The following is a 19,188-nucleotide window of genomic DNA, read 5'->3' as shown; positions in this document are numbered from 1 at the left end:
CTCCACTTTGGTCCATCCACTTGAATGTTTCCTCTTATGCTAAATACAGGATGAAAACACAAGAAGAATAGGGAATGATGTGAGAGAGAAAATGAAAAGGCAAGTAGCAAAGGTAAAACAGGTTAGGAACAGGACAGGCTTTAGCGCATTTTCCTGAAACCTTCATCAATTTCTAAATTTTTAATTTTCATACCTTTCACAGCTGCAAGCAGCCAAGCATGCTGACATCGCCATTGCTATTTTAGCTTCTGCCTTGACAACAGAATCGGGCTTATGTAAGCAGCAAGGAGGGTCTGCAGGTTCAGCCTCCAGGGGCTACAGGTCCCTGTCACTAACTCTCAAGGAAAATGAAGAGCTTGTACCAGCATCTATGTCTTCCCAGGGCGTCCACCCCCTGCAACCACACTGTCCCCCTTCAGTCCAGAGTCACGACATCATGAATTAATGACGAATGACAGTCAGAGTTAGAGTGAGAAGTCAAGTCAGGCATCAAGGTCATCGTAGGCACCTGAAGGTTGGGAAGCCGTGACTGCCCTCCTGTTCCTACTGCCTCTTACACATACAGCATAGAGAAAGAAAAACTGGTAAGCCAGCCAATGAGGAAGAAGAAAACACAACGCTGAACCAATGGGAGCAGACCTGTGTGCCTTCTTTAGCGTCTCATGAAAAAATTCTCACCGCTTCTAAATCTGATTTAAGCCATCCAAATGAGCCTCTTGCTTCTATTTAATTTCCCCATTATAGTCTTAATTGACAGATACTTCCAATCAAGTCTTAATCCCTGCTTTGGGGTGGATGAGTATCAAGGAGGTTTTTTTTTAATGAATCATTTCCACTCTTTGGCGAGCCTTCAGGAGCATCATGACCCATTCAGTTTTCATTTCCATTGTGAAACTGAGAAAACCTTGGTAAAAATACAACAGTAACCTACTGGCTACGAATCCTGAATCTACATCACACTAATGTGGCTGTCTGTATAAACAGAACATGACACTGAGGACAGAGATGCAAGCTGTAGGGTCAATGCAAGCAGAGGAACAGGTCCATGCATGTACAATTAGCTCATGGAGTTGTATTAATTAGGGACACACACCTAAAAAGACCCACATATGGATTTCCATACCACACTCTGCAGGGAGGAAGAGGTGTGCCAGTACAGTGACAGTGATTAAAAGGCTGATCACGGAGGACCTAACCTTCCCCAGGGCTTGAATCAAACTAGGATAAAGGCATCTGTGCCATGGCATGCACTTTCTACATGGTCTAGTCTAGCCAATGGACTGAAGAATGGACAACACAGGAAATCAGAACACTGACAATCTGTCAACATACAGGAGGTCTGTAATGTTGGTGTGCACTGACACTAGACAATGACACCAGTCACTGTAAAATGAAGAAACTTTCAACAATCAATAGAGCTGTAGATGGCTCCATAATAAGTGATAAAGCTCACAAAGAATGAGTTAATAACATCCAGAATGCTTCATATTCTAAAAGCGGTGACCAAATCTTGCTGAGCAAATACTTATTTACATAGTTAATAGGTATTAAAAATGTTATTTAATTACATTTTCTTTTTAACATTTAATAACTTGTCAGTGTTCCCAAAAATTCTATAAAATGTGAATAAAATATAATTTTACATAAACATAATAATAATAAACATAATCCTAGAGTACTGTTTAGTGTGATTTCCCAAATCACAAAAAATCAGGCAGGTACTGAACCAGAAATCTCAGCAACTCTCACCAGCAAAGTTTTTATGGACTTCTTTAATAATAAAACTGAAAATATTAGACAACAAATTCAACCCACAGTATCAAATTCAAATCCAGCTTGGCTGTCATCTGACTTGGCTGATATAAAACAAAACACAGTTGTAGAAAAGAGCCTGGAAACGTTTTACCCACTCCCACAGCTAGAACTAGAGAAGATTATCTCCTCTGCAAATTGCACAACCTGCATACTCGATGCAATTCCCTCAAAATTACTCAAAGAAGTACTGCCAGTTATTATAAACCCTCTTGTAACTATAGTAAACTCGTCCCTTAGTCTGGGCTATGTACCCAAAGCTTTTAAACTAGCAGTTATCAAACCTCTGATGTTAGCATATTGTCAAATTACAGGCCTATTTCTAACTTGCCATTTATATCGAAGATCTTAGAAAAAGCTGTGGCCCAACAACTTAGTTCATATCTACATAAGAACCATATATATGAAAAATTCCAATCTGGATTCAGGTCACATCACAGCACTGAGTCAGCTCTAGTTAAGATAACTAATTATCTTCTTGCCTCTGATCAAGGCTACGTATCCCTGTTAGTGATACTTGACCTCAGCGCAGATTTCGATACAATAGACCACAATATTCTCCTAGAAAGGTTAGAAAACATGGTTGGAATCACAGGGACAGCCCTATCATGGTTCCAATCTTACCTAACAGAACGTTATCAGTTCATCAGTGTAAACAATTTATCTTCCAATTATTCAAAAGTAAGATTTGGAGTTCCGCAAGGCTCTATTTTAGGACCATTATTATTTACACTATACTTTCATTGTTATGCAGACGATATGCAACTGTACATTTCAGCCAAGCCTGATGACAAATACAGATTAAAGAAAATGCAGGACTGTGTAAAAGACGTGAAATGCTGGATGTTATGGAACTTCCTCTTACTAAACAGTAACAAAACAGAGGTTCTCCTTCTGGGTCCTAAATTGGCAAGAAATAAACTACCAGATTTAATTTAAAATCTCGCCGACTTTCCAGTTACACCTGGCTCAGCAACAAAAAATCTTGGTGTCATAATTGATTCAGATTTATCATTCAATCAACACATAGGCAGCATCACTAGGACAGCTTTTTTACATCTTCGCAACACTGCCAGGATAAGAAATGCCCTAACCCTGCGAAACACTAGTATATGCCTTTATTACTTCCAGGCTAGACTACTGCAACGCACTACTGTCAGGATGTACGAGCAGGAATTTAAGCAACTTCAACTAGTCCAAAACGCCGCAGCCAGGGTCCTCACTAAAACTAGAAAATTTGATCATATCAGTCCAGTGCTATCATCACTGGCTGCCTGTTAAATTCCATATTGATTATAAATTTATTTTATTGACGAATAAAGCCCTACATGGAGCTCTTGAGTTCCTGCAAGACCTTATTTCCCATTACGAGCCATCAGGACTACTGAGATCACAGAGTGCTGGCTTATTAATAGTTCCTAGAATTCATAAGGCTGCAGCTGGGGGAAGAGCTTTTTCTTATAAAGCCCCCAAACTCTGGAACGATCTTCCAGAAAATGTTCGAGACTCAGACACAGTCTCAATCTTTAAAACTAGGCTGAAAACTCACTTGTTCAGTTTAGCTTTTGGTAGGTAATGTTCCCCCTGACATAAAGGCAGCAGATCCAGGGGTCCATGGACACAGGGAATTATAGTAAACTGGGCGGGTGCTGTCGTCCCGCTGCTCGCACGTGGTCACTCAGGTTTGTGGACGGTGGAGCGGAGGGATGCCAAACTGTTTCAGAGTGCACTCGTGTCTCCTTCTGGTTCTCTCCTTTTAGTTAAGCTGTCATAGTCAGATCTGCCGGAGTCGTTAGCCACACTCTGTAAATGATCACATCATTTTACGTATAAACAGACAGAATAAAACTCATTCCCTCTCCCTGCCTTTTTTCCGAGTGTACAACCGCCCACATGTCCGGCCGTACACTGAAGGACGACCACCTATCTTGGGCTAGCTGCCAGAGTTGTAAAGTTCAGGTCCAGAAAGTAAAAATCCTTCCCAGGATTTTGTTCCAACTGTCTGGACAGCTCTGCTGGAGGTTTGATCTAACTAGAGAAGCCAGGCCATTAGAACAAAATCCTGGGAAGGACTTTTACTTTCTGGACCTGAATTTTACACCTCTGCTAGCTGCCCACACTACACTGATGTTTCACAGACTCCTAGCTATTACTACTACTAATACTACTGCTATTAATATTAGCAGTATAATCACTTGTAGGTAGTTTGACCAGAGGAGGATGGGTCCCCCCTGGTGAGCCTGGTTCCTCCCAAGGTTTCTTCCTCAGTTCTGAGGGAGATTTTCCTTGCCACTGTTGCCCCTGGCTTGCTCACCCTGGGGTTTTTACATTATTGTTAAAACTTTGTCTTTTCTGGAATTCTGTGAAGCTGCTTTGTTACAACATCCATTGTAAAAAGCGCTACACAAATAAATTTGATTTGATATTTAGCACAATTTCTTGTGCATAATAACACTATGACATATTGGTTTTGGTGTAACAGCAGCATTGAAAGGCAGCACTTACCTGACCCACATTATTTATATCATAAAACTGCAACACAGATTTAAACTGCTTTCATTTGTCTAATTTCAAATGACATGACAAACCTCTGAAATGACCACATCTACATCATCTGTACTGCCAGAATATTACCTTGTCTCCAAACTGTCAGCAACTCTACCAAAGCCAAATATCTGAGAGGCAAATAAAACGGGAGGTAAAACTGCTTTACACACTGTTGGATCGGATCCAACCAGATTCCACAGTGAAACTGCAGCAGACCTAGATGCCGTGCCAGGACTTAAGCTAGCTAGAATCAAGGCAATATGTCTCCTGTGCCACATGCACTCCGCCAATGCCCTTTCCAGATCAGTGAGGCTGAGTCAAGGAGCCATCTCTGTGTCAATGCACATCGTCTTTGTTGCAAAGGATTTTTCCAGACATAAACCTCCCCCATTCTCTTGAGCAGCATGGCGATGCCACCAGTGAAGAGACCGAAACACTATTCCCAAATGAAGAGCCCAAAACACTGATCCCATTACAGCCTCACACAGTCGCTTCAGAACACACACATCCATGCGACGGGATCCTCTGACGTGTCAAAGCTCAAGTCACAGACAAACCACTGACACACGGCGCTGTTCGCCTGTGACTCTCAAGCACATTATACTAGATTTTATTGGGAACTTAGCGGGGGCTATGAACGTGTTATGCAGCCAATTCCTCATGGCGGTAATTACTGTCTAAAAATGAATGATTGAATGTGCCAGGCCTTGCTGCTCACACCAGGGTGCATGCCACTTCACTGCCTTTTTAGCTCTTACTGGCTCATTGACATGAGAGTACAGGAAGGGAGTTGTGACAGACATGCTGATGGTCATAAAGCAAAGATGGTAGCATTTGGTTTGACACATCAAGTACCCCTATATTCGACTAGCAGTCACACAGGTGCACATAACTACCCCTTAAGGGATGTGCTTTGTGATACTGACCATCTCTCATCGGTATAACATGATGACCGCTACAAACACCAGTAAAGATGGGACAGTCACAGTTTTAATGATAGCCTATTGCTAATGTCTCCTTACAAAGACAACACACACAGTTAGACTTCATGTTTTATGCTATAAATGTATGATACCAGGAATGTTTTTTTTACGGTTCTATTTAACAAATTCCATGACATTCCTAAAACTAATAGCAATCAATGTAAAAAAAACTGCCAGTTTCTTTTGAACTGTTCCACCTTAAATGGTGCAGCAGTTACTCCCTGGCACCTGAGGAGAATTTAAAGCTGGTGACTAAGAAGCTTCATCTTTCTTGATTTTGGATGGTTGATCAATCAAGCTGTATGAAATGGTGAGCAAGACAGCAAGCCTTAGCTAGAAGAAGCAAAGTTATCCTCATATTTATCTCGTGTTCAGGAACACTTCGGTTTTCTATCATGGCGTGAGCATAAAAAACCTGCGCTAACACCTTAACTACACTAACTTCTGAACGGGTGATACAAATTAAAGGCGATAACTGCAGAAAATCAGATTTTGTCAGTAATCCGATCAACACATTCTTGAGTAATCAGATAAAGGGAAACTCTGGGTCTACATGAGTTGAGCAGTAACCAGATTTCCACTTTGCAACAAGCCAATAAACTCACAGAAGAAAATGAAAAATGAGGTAAACGTAATGTAAAACTCAAACTTCATGTGTTTTTTTTAAACATCTCGCTACTTTAACTGAAAATAGTAAGACATCATTTAGAAGATGAAGAATATTTAAATCCTTTATTTCGTGACTGTTTTCAGTGCCTCTCCAAAAGTGTTCTGCTGCCATCTCACAACATCCACCGTCTGTTCTTCTGCATGTGCAGACTGAGAAATCCAATAGTTTACTGATTACTGAGCTAAAATCCAGCTCTCTGTATCGGATTTCTTAATCAGATTTCTAGATCAGAGTATGGGGTTTACATGACTATTCGAATAATCGGAAAACTGCAGAAATCTGATTATGACTGTATTATTATTGCATGTATACACACTTAAAGATGGTGGTTTGCAGCAAACAGCTACCATTTGTTTGACAATAACAAACCTGCTTTGCTAGAACACAACTGCTGTTAGAGACCCATTATAAAGACTATTCTTATAAGGACTCCTCAAACATCTCTTACCATCTTTGACAAAATATCGATCTGGAGAGCTTTTGAAGGTTTCGCTCCTGCCAACATTAAACAGGAGGTTTAAAGGAAGAATGATCAATCTCTGCTAGGTGGAACTGATGGTCAGGTCAGCATGAAACACTGGGGTGTTTAAACATTCATCTACACAGAAAAAGTGAGGTTTTAGATTCACTCTCAAGACTGTCTCTTTGCAGGTAAAGGAAAGCAGAATCTCAGCACAGTGTGAAGAAAGAGGAGTGCAAGCATGAAGAGATCTTTTAAAAGCACAGACATCCGAATTCAGGCAGCGGAGCAGCATGGAACGTAGTGTCTAGGCATGCATGGCGCCGCACACAGCTGGGGATGCTGACGACAAGCCACGTTGCCATGGAGACAAGCGTAGCACAGCATCACTGACGTTCAAGGACGGAGAAGTGTCATCTACCTAAAGACGCAGCATGAGTTTTGGGCCGGTGTCCGACACAGAGACGCACACACAATGCGGTAAAATGATGATGCCCTCATCACAGTTACATTCATTACCGTCTTCTTAAGCTCTCTTCAAACTGAGAGACATCACTGGGACTTACAGTGACATATAGTCATCTCTCTGTAATTAGCATGCTAGTTTATAAAGAATAAATGTCTTACTTCAAAGTGCTGTGACGTTTCTAGTATGTAACCCACAGACACAACATATAATGTTGATCCTAGCAGTGCAGATTTATTATTGTTTGTTTTCTTATACATATTCACTATACATTACATGTACATAAGTTCCATAACAAGTATGTAACCTAAGTAATTAATGACCTTTAGTTTGCGCTGCCATGATTACTCTGATGTTATCTAGAGTTACTTCAGCATCTAAAATGGTTTTATTTAAATATATATACATGGATGAATATTTTTGGCCTTGCCTCCCATACTAATTGCAGGTATGGTGTTAATTATCAATTTCATGTAAATGGTTTTAAACTGAAAGTTAAATACAGTACATATTCTGTGTTTATGACATAAACGTATGTATGAAAAGGTTTTGTTTAATTAGGTACAAGTTAAATAGCTCCACAGAGACTTAACAGGCTTCTCCAAATAAAAATCAATTAGGCCCAGTGTGTGAAGTGAATGTACACCACCGTTTGCTTTTCCTAATTCCTAAAGAGGGACTACAGTAATTTAGTATTATTGTAACACTGGTACTCAGGCTACATATGCAGTTTATTCCTGCCTTAAATGCTGCTTTAGAAAGGTATATCTAAGCTGTGAGAAGTTCATGAAATTACAGGCTCAAAGCAGCATTTAAGGTTTCTAAAAAAAGTGCCCTTAAAATTGAATTAAAAAGCATTACATTTAATTATGAAGTTTTCAAAGCCTTCTTTTTTGAAAAATGATCTTTTTTGATCTTTTAAAAAAAAAGCCAGTTGCCAAAATAATGGGTAGACTGCTTGATTGCTAATAATAATAATTAATAATATTAATATAAAATAAAATTAATAATAATACTAAGAGCTCTAATTTAGATAAATAATGAATTACAGTAGCACTTTATTCATTCTATAAAGTTACATTCCATTCTTTTGACAGGTTTGGCTGTGTGTTTGTGCGTGAGTATATACAAACATGCCTACTGTGCTACAACCATTTGCTCTTAAGTTTTAGCATCTGTTTTACATCTGTTTAGCATAAAGTATTACATCTGCAACGTTTAATCATAACTTTCAAAAACAAATAAAAAATGGGTCCTTTGGAAAGTGCATCATGATTTAGTGCAGCCACATTTCATGCTGTGTTACAGCTTCTGTTTGCTGCCCTTCTGTCATTGCCTTCAATCAGCTCCCTCAATTAATCCAAGAAGCAGATTAATGACTGACTCTTACAGTTCTGAGATTTAAGTCTGAGCTTGGTTTCCTAGAATGTTCCCTAGAATGTCAAACAAAAACAGAACCAACGTTAACTAACGTAAAACTCCTCAAGCAAAACATATACAATTAATCTGCTCTGATCACAACCTGAGATTTACAATGAGAGCACAGAAAGGAAAATTACAGTGAAGATCAGGGCAACATGATATGTCCTTCTTCTTCTCATAACTGTACTTTTGTCATGCATTTTTAACTTACATTCTGAACAGAATGAATACGGAGAAACGAAATCAGTGTCACTGTTAGTATCTCTGACATTCCGACCGTCTCCCTGCTCTGACGTTTCTGACTCGCAACAAAAGTATTCAAGAGTTAAACAGGGTAACTGAACAGTGCAACTGTGCTTCTGGACACAAGTTCCACAAGAGTGACCTGTTCTGATGTTTGGGCCTTTTGTTCTTTACTCCTCTCCTTAGAATGATAAGAATTAAGGATTAACTATCTGTACTTTATTTAGTTGAGATTTCTATGGACAATACACACTAATAAACATTTCTGTAAATGTACCAGCTTAGCCAACTTATGCCATCCCATTCCAAAACCATGGGCATTCATGTGAAGTTGGCCCCCTTTGCAGCTATAACAGCCTCCACTTCTGAGAAGGCTTTCCACAATGTTTTGAAGTGTGTCTGCTTGGCCATGTAAAGCCATTTCATGAAGCTTCTGATACACAGTTCTTATGCTGATTCTTTTTCCAGAGGCAGTCTGCAACTCTGTAGTGGGTGATGCATCAGGGGATAGGCCATTTTTACACACAACACGCTTCGGCCCTGCTCTGAGAGTTTGTGTGCACTACCGCTCCGTGGCTGAATTTGTTGTTCGTCCTAGTTGCATCCATTTCACTAAAAGAGCACTTACAGTTGACCAGGGCAAAAATTTCACAAACTGATTTGTGGCATCCTGAGGTGGCAAAGTTACTGAGCTCTACAGTAAACCCATTATACCGCCAGTGTCTGACTGTGAGGATTGCATGACTATTTGCTTGATTTTAAAGATTTGTTAGCAAGGAGTGTGGCTCAAACACCTGAGCTCAAGGAGGGGTGCCGACATACTGTACATTGGCCACACTTTATACACACGCATACAGCCAGTTGCCTCTTACTTTAGATGGTACCAGTTTACTTGATTCCTGATATTGACTTGTTATTTATCTGTTTATTCATCTAAGAATCCAAAGTGGCAGAAACTCAATTGGTTGTCCATCGGCCAATCTGGTCATAAAGAAATTGGAATCAGCCATATAAATTCATGACTGGTGCATCCTAGGTTTTAATAGTTAATAAGACTCTGGCTTATGTTATAACTTGTTATTAAGCAGGACATAACCCTGCTATTCAGCAGAGACATCTAAACATTCAGCACTACATCACAATCATCTAAAGCTTTTTTTCTAGCAGCAAAAGAACGTTTCAGTATCTTGACATGTAAACAAACTTATGAAGAACCATCAGACTGGCTTTGTTCTTCCCCATCTGAAATGAACAGCAGCTCACTGTCAATCAGAATGCGAAAACATGGAAGCAGCAGAAGCAGAGACGGCGCAAGCAGCAAAAGTAGAGCGGCGAAATCTGCCAAGTGGCGTCCTGAGGGGGAAAAAACAACAATGTTCAGCGCTGGAGACAGTAATTGAAAATGCGTAATCTCCAACTCTGTGAATGGAGCTCGAAATACACACAATGTTAAACAGACCCAGACTGGAGAACGCAATCACACTTTTTAAATGAAAGAGAGCGGAGAACAGTGCTGTGAACCTAACCGCAGAATGTAGCGTAGTGTGCTGAAGCCATTATCAGCCAGAATGCAATTATTCACAGTGGTTTTAAATGTAAATCTATTATCAATATCTAGCATTAAACATTACTTGGTGAAACAGAGTCTTAATAGAACCTTTCAGTTGTACTGAGACCAAAGGATACTGTGTCAAATGACAGAGAGCGTGCCTAACTGGAACAGCTCAACCTATCACAGCATCAGAATGTCTCATCTTTACATGCATGGCAGAGCCAATCACAGACAAACATAAGAAGTGGCACTGGTTTCCAGAACCAAGACTACACCAGGAAAACCAATTTCAATGGGAATCACCACTGAGAGCTTGTTTTCTGGCCAACAAGCTTAGTGCATGGCTGGAAAGGATTTTCTGAGTAGAATCACTTTAAGTAGTGAAAATGAGTCTAAAACTAGGCCTAAAAGGGAATTCTGGCAATTTTTCTGCACAGTTTACTCATAACTCATGTATACTCAGAGTAATTTGTTGGTTTGTGGAGGAACTTAAGAGTCAGAATTTTTCACAGTGGTGGTGAGAAGAACTTGGGGTCACAATGTCTACCACACAAATATAGCCATTTTATTTACTTTCTAAAGTGCACAGTGTATTCTGTAGCAGTACTAGAACTGTGGGACACAGTGGTACTTCTAAGGGGCCACTGGCCATCAGTTTATTTTTAACAAACATAAACATATTTTGAAACATAATAATAAAAAAAATAATAATAACAATAATATCTTTATTTATAGAGCACTTCTGATTCTGATGGCAGCTGAAAATGCTTTACAGACAGATGATAAAGCTTAGCAGTAGGGGTGCGGGGAAAAAAATTGATTCTTAGATGCATCGTGATGCAGACGTGAACGACTCTAAATCGATTCACAAACGGCAAAAAAAGATTTTCTACATTTTAATTTATAACAGTGTTGACAGAACGCAAAGGGCGGAACTCGGAACTGGGTAAAGCAGTTACTTGTAAAATGTCTCCATTGTTCGGCTGTTTTACAAGGCTGAATTTTTCCATTCCACATTAAATTCTTACTGAGGCGCTGAATGTAAATGTGGCACCATTTAAGGTGGAACAGGAAAATCTGAAAGAGAAGCGACTTCAGCTTCACAACTTTTTAGTGTTTGGCAGTCACTCGTTTCAGATTTAACGTTCCAGGAAACCAACTAAGGTGCTTATAAATGTGAATAAATCTCCAAATGTTCGGCCAAATCTCTCTCTGCCTTGTCATTCGCTGCTAGCTTAGCCAGGAGAGACTGAGTTGCTAAGTGACCTGCAGTCTTGTTGAGAAACGGGGCTTTCGCACTGTGTTGCACACGTCCCGTCTTGCAGATACTTTACTGACACAGTGACACCTGACTCTCTACAACGAGACCAATCCGGAGTTATGAAATCACTAAAGAAAATGGGCAGGACGGCTGTAACATGTGCTGCGTGGACATCCATTATCACAGGATCTTATTTCACCATAACGGCGCATTTTATTGCAGATGAGTGGCAGCAGCGTTTAATGTGCTCCAAAAAGCAGTTCACTCACCACATCACTTCCATTTTTTATTAATAAAAGACATTGGAAGTAAATTCATTATAGATCATTACAATACTTTGCTTTAAAAGTACCAAGTCGTCACACAGTGAGAACAAAAAGATCCTGTGTAGAAAAAAGATGCATCAATATGCATCAATAATCGTTTTATAATCGCATCGCAGCCCTCTGAATCGTAAACAAATTGTGAGGTGCCAAGAGATTCCCACCCCTACTTAGCAATAACACAAGTAGTGCAAGTATTAGTGTAAACACTAAAGAGACAATTTTAATTAAACATGAAGATAAAGAGACACATTTTCAAATGCTTCTTAAAAGTGTGCACTGAGCTTGACTGTCTAATAATTGGTGGGATTGAGTTCCAAAGTTTAGAAGCATAATAATTGAAAAAGGCCTCTCCAGGTTTCATGTATTTTACAGAATTTTACAGGTATTTACAGAAGGCCAGTATCTGCAGATCTAAGATGACAATTAAATCAAATATAGTTGATTATATGCAAAAATAAAATGTCAAATCTGTATCAAGCTCACTGATTGTTCTGGCAAAATACCAGCTAGCCAGAACTCTGTTTGCCACTTTTTGCTCGTTTACATTTTAACTATTTAATTATGCTGAAATTTTGAAAAATCAGTGGAATTCCCCTTTAATGTGTGTATGAAGAGTTACAAAGATGAGTAGGCTGCAGCTACCATAGACTGCATAACTTAATACCAATCATAATACAGAGTACATGGTGCTTTATGATATGATGAAGTGTAATGAATGACAACACTAAATCTTAGAGTAATCAAATCCAGTCCACAACAATTTAGTCACCTCCTGCCTCAAACTCAAGTCAGCAGTTAATTAACAGGTGTAATAAGTGTATTACAGCAGGGAAACTGTATTCTCAATGAGATTATACAACCATGCACATTTAAAAATATTCCAATAACACTTAACTTCTGATTTCACTCTCAGAAAAACACATATGAGATAAGCACACATTCACAAGTATGCAAGCACTCACAGATACAAAAATAATGCGGCACTAATAATTTCCAAAATCTGTCATTTGCAAACTGAAAAGACCTTCAGGAGTCTGTGTCATAAATAAGTCCTTCATCCTTCAGGCCCTATCGTACTAGCGTTTGCCACTCTGCCAGAAAAAAATCAGCATAAACCAGCAAGCTGGTCACCAGCAAAACCCATCATATCTTGTGTTTTGGATGCTGGTATGCTCGTCAACCAACATGATCCTGATGGGTACCCAGCTGAATAAGCAGCATACCAGCATAAACCAGCACAGATCAGCTTAGACCAGAATGGAATGCATGCTGGTGTGTGCTGTTTTTTTCTTTTTCAGAAGGGCAGTGAAAGTTTGTAAGCAAAATCACACATTTCAGTAGAATTTACTGTGATGAGTGATTTGCATTCCAAACTTCAGATGAACTTTGGCACATGAACTCGGGTCAACAGTGCCACTCCTTTGGCTGCATTGACCACTGAAGGCGCAGCCATTCCAAACTCCTTACAGGGAAGTCTGTCCTCTTGGTGGTCATCTTGGAAATGCTCAGTTTTTTAAATTTTACTGTAAAAAATGCATAAACAGTTTTTATCATGTGCCTCAAATAAGGCTTGTTTTTCAATTTGTTCTGGCTACTGCACAGGGTGTGATTTCCCTGTAAACAAACAGCATGCTGAGCGTTACAAGCTTTCCAGTTCATGCTCCAACCAGTGAACTGTCTCCTCCTTTACAATGTCTCTAGCCCTTTATATAGTAGCACTGAGCCTCCAAAATGGAGGAAATGCTACTTTTAGCAGTATTTAAGTAAAAACTACACAAACCATTTCTTCCCCTCAGTAGCGAGACTATAATTATCTTGATATTTTTGTGATTTTATTGTTTGTGTTAGACAAGTTCTTTAGCTTGCTAACTGCAAAGTCAGCATGTTGGCTAACTGCAGCTGCACACAAGTCTCCTCACCGTCACCAAACAAGAGAATTCTACAGTGTTGACTACAGAGCATTGTGCAGCATTATGCTGGTGAACATTATGACCATCTCCTTGTTTCTACACTCATTGTCCATTTTATCAGCTCCACTTACTATATAGGTGCACTTTGTAGTTTTAAATTACAGACTGTAGTCCATCTGTTTCTTTGCATACTTTGTTAGCCCCTTTTTACCCTGTTCTTCAGTGGTCAGGACCCCCATGGACCCTCACAGAGCAGGTACTATTTGGGTGGTGGTTCATTCTCAACACTGCAGTAACACTGATGTGGTGGTGGTATGTTAGTGTGTGTTGCGCTGGTCTGAGTGGATCAGACACAGCAGTGCTGCTGGAGTTTTTAAACACTGCGTCCATTCACTGTCCACTCTATTAGACACTCCTACCTTGTCAGCCAACCTTGTATATGTAAATTCAGCTCATCTGCTGCAGCACAGTTTGTATTGGTCATCCACTAGTCCTTCATCTGTGGTTACAGGAAGCTGTTGGCTGGATATTTTTGGTTGGTAGACTACTCTCAGTCTAGCAGTGACACAGGAGGTGGTCATAATGTTATGCCTGATCGGTGTATATAGTCGCTGTCAGAACAAAAGTTTATAACTTTTTTGATATCATCAAATCTTGTTTCATTAACTTCCATTCAAAGTGTAAAGATTTTGTCAGCAACAATTATCTAATATAATTCTGCTTACTTTCATGTTGTTACTGTTTATGGTTAGTGAGTTAGCTAGTTTGCGAACTGCAGCAACATGAAGGAACTTTTGCATCACCAATCTTCGGGTCCAGCACGTTAATGATGTCAATGCACGCTCTGCCACAACAATGATTTGCCGGCCTGATGAGCAAAAACAACAAACCACATCAAACCACAACAACAGAAAGTTTTAAGGGGTTCTATGATTTTATTCAGCAGGGCAGTAGAATGGAATTCTCTGCTGAGTTATGTACAGAAAATGGATTAAGTCTTAATATCTCTAAGTAGAAGCAGCCAAATGTTAGCGTGCTGTTGGGCCACTTCTGCCACTGTGGCAGAGAGTGCATGTGCAGGTGACGTCACTGGGGCTGAGAGTGCACCTGCCTGAGAGTGCATGTCTGCAGCCAGACTCTATTGAGTGTGACTGCGACTTCAGTCAGAAATGTAGCCTCAATATTGCGGCCCTCCTGCAGTCAGCTCATGAGACCCCGCCGCATCCATTTGCCACCAATTGCACCCCAGAAGCAACAGACAGGCATTTGCTGCTGGATCGCTGCTAATCTACTTTGCAGAAACACTCCACTGCCTTGTGAGGCACTCAATTACATTTTCTCTAGTGGTTAATCACATAAATCAGGGAAAAAACACATATATGCTACTGCTTGAATACTCAATTAACCAGTCTGCCTGTCCATTGAAAACACATGCTTTTGAGCCTACTAATAAAAGAAAGACAAACTATTTTCTGGCAGCTAAATGTATTATTTTTATTGCCCACTGCATAAATATTGTAGGTCCAACAGTCATACCTCAGGGCACACACATGCCATATGCAGTTCTATCTTGGACAATTACACAAAAAGAATTCTGAAACTCTTAAATTATGTATATCAGCAAAACAATTTCAGAGAAAAATTGAATCTCTTACATATTTACATGAATTTCAGTGTTTCTGTCATGCCTGCTACCAATTCACATATGCTTCAGGACTACAATTCCCAAGATCCTTTGCAAGATTACATGACCCAGGACACAACACCATCGACCAATCAGAGATCCAGATCACCTGAATACTGATTCCTCACAGCTGTGTAGCATGGTCATGTGATAGTGTAGGATAGATATAAGCCCAGGCTTTAGTTCAGATCTTTGTGGAGTATTGCTTTCTTTGGAGACTTACAGAGCGGTCTTTCCTGTGTTTATTATCTTCGTGTATGACTTCCTGCCTGTTATTTCTCTTGACCCTGTTTTTGGACTTTCCCTTTTGGTACCTAGGCCTGGTTTGTTTGCTGCTTTGTTTTTTTGAATGTTGCCTATTTTGTGGATTTTGCCATGCCTTGCCCTTTGTTGTTATGTTTGCCTTGGTTACTGTATGGATTATCCTGGATATGACCAATGCCTGTTCTTTGACTCCTCTCTGCCTGTCCCCAAGTAAAACTTCATCTTTGTTTTTGAACCGTGAGCATCTGCTTTCTGATCGCACGTCACAGTTTCTTTGTATATTCGTTATGTTCCTCTATTACATTAATCGCAGCAAGACCTCGAGCTGGTATGGGCTGGTAAGGACTCTTGTACAAAAGCATCTGATGACTAGATCAAATCTAGCCACTGGACCCTGGTCAATAGATGGGGAAAAAATCTGATCATTTCCTATAAAGGGTGGATTTTTTTGGTGGATTAAATTTTGGAATAAATTAATTTGGATTAAATTGTATACAAACTCTGGTCTTCTTTACAATGGTAATGATAAGAACCAGGCATCGTAAAGTATACAACACAAATGTAGGCATTTTATTTATATAATTTTCTGTAAGGGAGCTAGTAGAGGCATTAAACTCCTTTGACGTCTGATTGCCATCACCACTGCTGTGGACAATTCTGTTGTGGTAAGTTTCTCTAGAACACAACATTTCACAACAAATCTCTTTCAATTACTTTGTTTACATCTTAACTATTGAGTAATGCTGATATTCTGAAAAGTCAATTCCCCTTTAACATTATCACAAATTTGCAAAGAGTTGAATAGTGACCTAGAAGTAACGTAGAATCTTATATATTCTTTGTTTTACTTGTCGTAATTTTTCTTTGCTTCAAGTTTGTCAAAAATCTGAAATTGGTGTTGTTTATTTACCATTTTTAATAAAAATCCAGATAATCCAAATTTGCATAGTTGTCTTTGACTTTTGGGCCATGCTGTCTGCCATATGAGCAAAAAACTATCAAATATCAAACATGTGTCAGATGTTGATATTTCCAGATACTGATCTGATCAGGATATCACTGCATCCCTACTAATCAGTCATTGCTTTTATAACACATATTGAAAGCAAGCACTGGCAAATACAAATAACCTAACCACTGCCTCCGTTCTAAGATCACTGATCCAACAAAAGACATATTACATCACAGGTGCACAAAAACATGACAGGGGAATATACATTCTGACACAGCACTACCACAAAACCCTCTGTAAGCCAAACAAATAAGTCACAGAAAGTAATTGGACTGCTGGTTTAGTTTTGGCCTCTGTGCACAAACCAGTGCTGTGGACATAAGGGGTCACGTTAATGAATGGACCCGAGCTAAAGTTGCTTGGAATGAGCAAACTGGTCAGAATCTGCTTTGTGCTGGCTGCTCTAGTCTGCGGGCGTTTAAGTCAAGAGGGCATGAGAGTGGAAAAGATAATTACTGCTCTGCTGACATGGTAGAAAAGGGCGCTCACTGTGATTCCATCTCTTTTATCTTACCTCCACTCTCTGTCACTCTTTGGAGAGAGATTAGCACCAGAAGACTCTATAAAATATTCAACACAGCTCAGTCTGGTATTGAAATGAGAGGCTTGAGCACATACTCTGATTATTAGATAACTTAGTACGTTTAATACAGCCTTAACATACTGTCCGGATTAAACTATTTGAGGTCGCTCATCTCTAAACATTCTTAGTAAGCACACATTACTTTTTAAGGAACCACATGCACGCAGCCATAACATGGAGAGATCTTTATCACGTCAAGGCTAGCAAATTTATAATTCATGTCGGGTTCATTTTTTCTGCTAATTCATTATTCACGAAAAGCAGGCTGGCTCAAAGTGCGAAGACTCATACGCAATGATGTAATTAGTGGGGAATATTAGCAAGCGCACCAGAGTTCCGCAGTTGCTCCACCACTGCAAGCCCCGGGGATTTTCTTGTGGCTTTCAAACAGTGAGTGGATTTTTTTTTTCTTGGTATTCTTTTGAAGCTGTCTGTCACCTGCTGAGCTAAGCCTTCAAACAGTAGTGTAAGAACAGGTCATTATCGCAAATGTGAATGCTTCAATAAAAACTAGAGAAAGCTCTATGCTGAGTCACAAGAGTCTTTCAACACAAACACAATAGAAATCGCAGACAGGGGTTGCCAAATATTAGTAGTATTAATGTACAATAGCTCCAATCACAGCCTGGACCCCACTGAGAACATACCCAGCCTCCTTTCCCACTATATCACTGCAGACCTAAAACTTCATGCCAGTCATAACACAGGTTCCTTCAAAGTTTCTGGTTCTTTGCCTGAACTAGATCACCAACTTCAGCTGCGACCATGACGTAAACGTGAAGGCACTGTCCCGAGACATGGCCTAGCTAAGACGAAGGAGTATCAGAACATCCTGAATGACCTGTTGACAGCAGTCCTGTGGGCTACGCGGACTTTAGCATAGCTGCCCCACAGCACGGCATGCTCATTAATAATGGAGAACAGTTAATGCCTAGAGTAAAAGAGCACTTTGTGGACAGGACTCCTGGGAACACAATAGGGAAACTGCGGTCAAGGAGAAAAGCTCAAAACCACTGAGCTGAACAGCCCAACCCAATAAGATGTTAACTTCCACTTGGCGAGAGTTTTTTTTCCCTAATTAAAGCTCTAAAAGTAATTGCGAAGAGGTCAAAGAGCAGAAAGACACACTGGGGTGGTAGAACTGGGGTACCCGACTGATATGGATGAGCTCTAAACTGTTAGAATGAACTAGAATAAACTGTTAGCCCATGTGTTTTTCCTCATTTTCTCACACATTTGCTTAGTCTCTACACGTTGATCTGGACTGAATGATAACTACCAATCTGATATGTCAAGATTCAAAACATGAATCTTCTGTGACAAATTAAGTGAAACACTACATCTTTTCAGACAGATGCAAGTGATGTGGCTACTGAAACATTGACTGTGCTGCCTGATTCCAGTTTCAAGCAGGGTGTTGTGTATCTTTCTGAGGCCACTGATTTCTGGGAACTAAATAAAACATTGTTCTAAGTCTGTTTGCACTTATTCAATAGAATCATCATATGTGTATTTTAACTCTGTAAGTATCGTAGCTGAACTCTTCTTTCACTGTTGTGTTTTGGTTGGAAACAATATGTTTAAAATCTTGAAATGTCCAACATAAAATTGTTGATATCCAGGTACAGCCAAGCTAGCACTCCCTTTAGGACTTCAGGAGCTGGACTGAAAGCTTTGCGGATCAGACTTTCATCACGTCCTGAATTGTAATGGCCAGAAAAATGCCAGAAATGCAAATGCCAGAAAAAAATGTCACTTTAGGCCTTCTGGAAGTCCTAGATACACCACTGACAGCAAAGGGCACCTTAAAACTGCTATAAAGTAAAACATATGAAAAGTTTGATTCCAATTGTACCATTTTTTTCTAACTGTTTTACCAAGTTTTGACATCTATGACCCAAACTGAATTCCCAGCTCGAATAATCATAGCTTGTCACTACATTGGTATATGGACAAGGAGAGATGAATCACACCAAACATACTCTGAGTACTC

General features: G+C 39.8%; 1 protein-coding gene across 3 annotated transcripts in view; it reads right to left on the bottom strand.

Moving 5' to 3' along the window:
• LOC108435336 (FERM domain-containing protein 5) overlaps positions 1-19,188 on the bottom strand; it is a 193,854-nt gene that overhangs the window by 126,079 nt on the left and 48,587 nt on the right. The window lies entirely within an intron of this gene.

The sequence above is a fragment of the Pygocentrus nattereri genome, chromosome 7 (genome assembly GCF_015220715.1).
Source record: "Pygocentrus nattereri isolate fPygNat1 chromosome 7, fPygNat1.pri, whole genome shotgun sequence".
Classification (NCBI taxonomy): Eukaryota; Metazoa; Chordata; class Actinopteri; order Characiformes; family Serrasalmidae; genus Pygocentrus; species Pygocentrus nattereri.
Note: the sequence above shows the minus strand (reverse complement) of the source record. Positions and strands in the feature narration are given on the sequence as shown.